Source organism: Apodemus sylvaticus, chromosome 5 (assembly GCF_947179515.1).
Source record: "Apodemus sylvaticus chromosome 5, mApoSyl1.1, whole genome shotgun sequence".
NCBI lineage: Eukaryota > Metazoa > Chordata > Mammalia > Rodentia > Muridae > Apodemus > Apodemus sylvaticus.
The window spans coordinates 26089769-26096214 of NC_067476.1; the positions used below are offsets into that span (position 1 = coordinate 26089769).

The following is a 6446-nucleotide window of genomic DNA, read 5'->3' on the forward strand; positions in this document are numbered from 1 at the left end:
CAATGACCTCTTTAAGATCAAAGTGCTTGCTAGCAGGCAGAAAATTGTGAACAAACTACCAGAAACAAAAAGTCTTTAAAAAGTTATGATTACTCAAAGTATTAAAAGTAAAAAAAACAGTAAATTTATTGAGCCATCCTAAAGCATTATCAACAATCCACTGTAACTGATGTATTTGACATGAAAACAAAATATGTTTCATCTCCTAGTTAAAGAAGAAAACAAGACTCTGTAATTAATGTAGATACGAGATTTTTTTTTGAATCAAGAAATGAGTATTCACTAAAAGGATATGCATGATATATTCAATAACTTTATTCTTATTATTTAACTTATGGGGAATGTTTTAGAGTTTAGCATCTGAGAATCTTTTAGGTCTCATCCCCATGATTGTCAAACTGACCATTCTATCTGTATATCTCTAAATCTGCAATACTTTCTTTTCATGCACTCCCCTTTGTCTTTACATATGGTTGATTTTCAATTAAAAGACACCCAAGCTATATTGAAATATCCATATAAAGCTTTTCTACCAAATTAATGCTGCTAGAAACAGCTATTGGATGCTTCTCATGTGACTTTAGTCTAAGCAACAAATTGTCTTTATGGCATGATAATGTAACCTAGGTTGGGGAAATCTTCATCTTAGTATATTTATATTTTAATAGTCAAATAATTAGAAAGAGTTAATAGTATGGTCACACATAGGAAGGGCATGAATTTGGGATAAAATTTTTAGAAATTATTTTGCTTTGTAGAATGAGGGAAGAAAATGAAGTTGACATTATTGTTGATATCATAGTGGGCTGTTTTCTTGTATGACATAAATAAACACATTCCAATGGTGTAAAGCCCCAAGCTAATTTATTATTAAGAAAATAGACAAAGTAAATACAATCTTGAACAAAAATACCAGCACAATATAATCAAAAGAAATAAGATGAATATTGATCTATGTAATAATTAAAAAAGAACAGCACAGAAAAAACAACTTTGAACAAAAGGCTAATTAGATGGATTAGCTGATTTTGAATCAATTTTGGACACTATAGAGAACCTGTCCATAGAGGCAGTACAGGTATGGCTGCTGTGACTCATGTGCATCAGTTGGTGGCACAGAGGACAGATATGCTTAGTGTTCTGACCTATGAACTTTTGAATTATGAGTAGCCCAATATTCCCTGGGAAAGCAAGCCTGAGGAACACAATCAGTCTAGCAACAGTAGGCATCTATGGTGTCCCAGGATAAGTAGCAACCTAGAGACAAAAAGAACCCCACTGGAACTAAGGGTCTCAGAGGGAGTGAGCCTGAGACAGACACCCCTGGCAGGCAGCTACTTAGACAGGCATGGCAAGTAATGAGCCCAAGACAATGACCATTAGACTGATACCATAGGGCCCAGAAAGGAAGGAAGTCTGATATGACCACCAGCCCAGTGCCATATTGGCCTTGGGGACACACCATGCTGGACATGAACATTACTCTACATCATAGTACATGAATGGAGCAGAGCATACCTGAGAAAACATTGAGAGATCCCAAGATCCACTAATAGAACATAGGCATTGAGAGATCCCAAGAGCCACTAATAGAACGAGTAACTAGTGGAGAAATGGAAGAGAAAAAGAAAGAGAAGAATGTGGGCTCAATGAAGAGAGGCAGAACTGGAAACTTGAGGGTAGTGAGGAACAGCCTGATGTGAGTAGTTGGTGATTTCACTTGAGATCATGGTAGGCTCTGGGCCTGTGATGCCACCAGGTATCAAGTCTGGGTCTGTGGCCCTGCAGCACCAGGGCTCTGCTGCCTAGGAGAAGTCCAGGGCCTGCTCTTCCAAGTGTTGCTCTTGATGAAGAACATGACCAGTTCTCCCACTCTTAAGACGCTGAGCCAAGCTCTCCTGCCTGCCAGAGATGGTGAGGGAAAAAGGAGAAGAGGAAGGTACCACATTGCCCAGCAGACAGGAGGCAGAGTTTGCTTGAAATGTTCATGCCCTCAGAGACACCTCACAACCTCTGTACCCAGGTACTCTACTGTGCTGCCCTGGCAAGATGCAGGGCTTGCTTTTCCAAGCACTGTAGCTGGTGAGGGTCAGGGTATGCTCTCCTGCTATGGTGGTAATAGAGCCTGGTAAAAAAGCTGGCCCTGGTTGCAGCACACTTTGTTGGTGAGCCATCTTGCCTTATACCAGACCAAAGAGTCATTGCAAAAAATAAAAAAGAAGGAGGAGGAGGAAGAAGGGAAGAAGAGGGATAAAAAGAAGAGGACAAGGAAATAAATATAGACAAAGGAAATGCTGTGGTACAGACTGTGATATACTACAGCTTTCACAAGAAGATGTTTTTTCTCCATTGGTAGGGAGGTTGCAAGGTTGAAAGGCACATACAAGGGGAGGGTGAGATGAGTGGGATTATGGTGTATGATGGGAAATTCACAAAGAACCAATAAAACGTTAAAAAAAATATAGTAATTGGAACTTGCTCATTCGAGCTTGCACTAAGAAGCAAATTTGTAGCTTAAAAAAAGGGTCCAAATTTTTATCCCTGCAGTTCTTTTGAGACAGGAACAGTTCTGGGTCAGGAATTTTGACTGTGGGTTAGTGAGCCTGTCCTTCCACTTGAGGCACAATCTACTGGAGGTAGACTCTTGAAGTTCCCTTTCTGTAAGTTGGGCATTTTGGCGAAGGTCACCCCCAATGAGTACTGGGAGTATCTCACCTCCTGGGTCTCTGTTGCTTTCTAACCCTCCATCTACCTCTAACCCCACTGAAGCTGCTTATTTCCATTTATTCTCTTAGCACTCTGGGCTTTTCTCCTGACCCCTATTCCTATATCTGATCCTGCTCCCCCTTTCCCCTCCTCCTCCCTCTCCAGCCCAGGTCATTCCATCCCTCTGACTCCAGTCATGATTTCATTGCCCATTCTAAGTGGGATTTGAGCCTCCTCACTTGGGCATTTCTACTTGTTACACTTCTTACAGACTGTAGGTTGTATCCTGGTTATCCTGAACTTTATAGCTAATATCCAATTCTTCAGTGAGTACCTACCATGCATGTCCTTTTGGGTCTTGGTTATCTCAGTCAGGATGATACTTCCTAGTTCCATCCATTTGCCTACAAAATTCATGCTATCCTTGTTTTTCGTAGCTGAATAGTATTCCATTGTGTAAATGAACCACATTATGCATATCCATTCTTAGGTCGAGGGACATCTGGGCTGTTTCCAGCTTCTGTCTCTTATAAAGAAGGCTATTATGAACATGGTGGAAGATGTGTCCTTGAGGTATGGTAAGTGTCTTTTGGATATATGCCCAAGAGTTGTATACCTGAGTCTTCCCATAGAACTATTTCCAATTTTCTGAGGGACAAAAATGGAGAAGAGACTGAAGGAAATGTTTTTCAGTGACTGGCCCCACTTGGGATCTATTTCATAGGGTGACACCAAGGCCTGACACTACTATTCTATGCTGTGCTTAGAGACGGGAGCCTGGCATGGCTCTCCTCTGAGAGGTCATACCAGCAGCTAAGACAGAAGCTGATAACTTACCCCCAATAATTAGATTGAGGTCTCAGATTCCTATGGTTGAAATAGAGGAAGGATTGAAGAAGCTGAAAGGGAGAGTGACCCCATAGGAAGACCAACAGTCTCAACTAAACCAAACCTCAGAAACCTCCCAAGACTGAATCACCAACCAGGAGCATGCATAGGCTAGTCAGAGGCCCCTGGCATATATGTACCAGAGGTCTGGCTGGTCTGGTCTCAGTGAGAGAAGGTGCATTTAATCCTCAAGAGACTTGAGGGCCCAGGGAAAGGAGAGGCCTGTTGGAAGGGAGCACCCTTTCAGAGGTAAGGAGGTGTAGTAATGGGATGAGGAACAGAGGGAGAGAGGACTGAAAGGGTGCAATGACTAGAATGTAAGTACATAAAGTAATTTTTTTAAAAAAGACCTAAATAACCAGTGCAGAAATATCATCATATTAATAATAAAACCACATTACACAGGTAACGCCATATTTTTATTTATTTGCAATTCCTTATAATGATTTAATATAACACTATTTGGAAAAATGACTAGAACTGCACAGTCAAATGTGGGATGGTACGCTGAGAAGAAACCAGGAGGTAGGAATGAGTCACACATCTAAAAACTTCTGAGACTGATGCACACAGCCACAGAGATAAGAGCAGGGATAAACATAGAGAGGTTAATAGCTGGTTTTAGCATAAGAATTTAAAGATGATTTATGGTACCATAGAAAAGAAATGACGCTGAATTGCATTTTGCTATACCCATAGCTCAGTGTCTTCCTTAGCCATCATCACAGAAGCTTCCTATTGTGAAAGATGGAAACTGAGACAGAGATGCAGAAATGGACAATGTGTTGAGAGAAAGAGAGTTTGGACCATGCAGTCCTAAATGGAAGGTTTTCATTAGGCACCTTCTCCAAGGGTTCAGGGAGGTATGTAGAAGAAGGGGCAAAATAGGCAGAGGTGATGTATGACACCAAGGAAACAGTGTCTTACACACATATATGAACTCAAAAACTCTGAGGCATCATCCACAGGATCTTTACAGGCTCAAGTACACAAGCTCCCAGCCCTGAGAGGATAAAATGGACAATAGCATCCATTCCCACCGAAGAAGTTCTCTTTAACTGACAACTACTTGCCAAGGGAAAAAACCTAGTTTTCTCCAATGATGTCTCACTGATTATGTAAACCAGGTTTAAAAGCATAGTTCCTATGCCTAGCAGGAGTAGATGAGAAATGCAAAAATAACTCTGTGCAATTCCTGTAGGTTTTCTTTTAGTCTCATGTTACTTTGTTTTGGCATATTTAAATTTTACTGGTCTTTTGCTTGCACATTATGTATAGTTTCTGATTTTGTGATTTTAAAGCTGTGTGTGTGTGTGTGTGTGTGTGTGTGTATCTTTTGTTTTTGTTGTTTTTTTTCTAGTTTTGTTTTGTTTGTTTTTAAATTCTGGTTTATTTTTCCTTAAGTATGTGTTTGTTTTTGAGAGACAGAGAGACAGAGAAATAGAGACAAAACAGTAGGGATTGGAATTGGACAATTACGGAAGTTCAGAGTATCTGGAAGAAGATTGGTGAGAAAAAGAACAGTGATTAGAATATATTGGTTCAAAAATTATTTTTGATATAAGAAAAGAAAAGAAACGATGATTTAAGGGTAATCTTACACTGAAATGTAAAAAAACAGAAATGCTATTTCACAGATGCACTGATCTTTGATTAAACACTCATATAGGATAACATCCCTTAACCCCAGAGCAAAGGCTAATATCTTCCAAATACATTTCTTATTTAATGGAAAATAACCTTCATTAGTCAAAATCAAAGTTCTTAATTTCAGTAACTAAAATACAAAACACAGAGAAAAATAAAACTACGCTATTTCAATAAAATAGACATGCCATTGTAGGGTAAAGGAGTAGAAAATTAATGACACTTTGAAAATGATATATGAAACAGTCAAATAAAATGATGGAAAACACTGATATGCATATTAACAGGTAAGATTCTTAATTAAGATAATGAAATGCCTTGGACATTTGATCTAGGGCACTTATATGTACATGAATATTTACTGTGCACCATCACCATGGGAAGTAAAGTACAAACAATATGCCCATGTGGGATTAATTTCTTGAGGAAACAAACACACAGATAAAAATAGTTAAGTTACAATGCAGCACATATTTTTCAACCAGTATTTGTAGAAATATAAGTAAGAATATAATGAAAAACTCTATATTGCCATGTAAATATTTCATAGCCAACATAAATTTTTATTTAAAATTTCCTTGATCACATTTTAAATATAAAATAATGCCTTTAAAAATTAGTTCTGACATTCTTCCCTTATATCAAGCCAGACAAATGCAGTTCTCTCTCTTTTTCAAAGGAATGTCTTCTTTCAAGAGATGGAATCCATTGAGCAAACCACAACAGATCAAAATGCAGTGTTCTGGAGTCCAAGCCCAACTGATATATCTACAACAGAATTCCTACAGCTAAGGCTCAGGTATCATTGCAGAAGTGGGAATAGATGATTGAAAGAATCAGAAACCAGAGTTTATTGTGAGACTGTGTTTCCACATGTAGAGGTTCTACCAGATTTTGATGACTTCTGCACATGACAGAGATATTGGATGCATCAAGTCAAAAGAGCTTTGGTTACCTGCTGAAGATCAAGACAGCCAAAATTCCAGTGCGGATGGGGTCTAATAACTCTTTACTCCTAGCTAAAAAGTGATTGGCACTTGACAGCTACTGAGGGAAAAAAGTCACTATTCTTTGAGAATACTAGATAGATAGATAGATAGATAGATAGATAGATAGATAGATGATAGATAGATAGATGATAGATAGATGATAGATAGATAGATATATACTTACATACAAACATGTATGCTTACATAGATCCATAG

General features: G+C 38.6%; 1 pseudogene; it reads left to right on the top strand.

The window, feature by feature from the left end:
- Positions 1 to 1056: 1056 nt before the first annotated feature.
- Positions 1057 to 1179, top strand: LOC127686581 (uncharacterized; annotated as a pseudogene).
- Positions 1180 to 6446: the final 5267 nt, after the last annotated feature.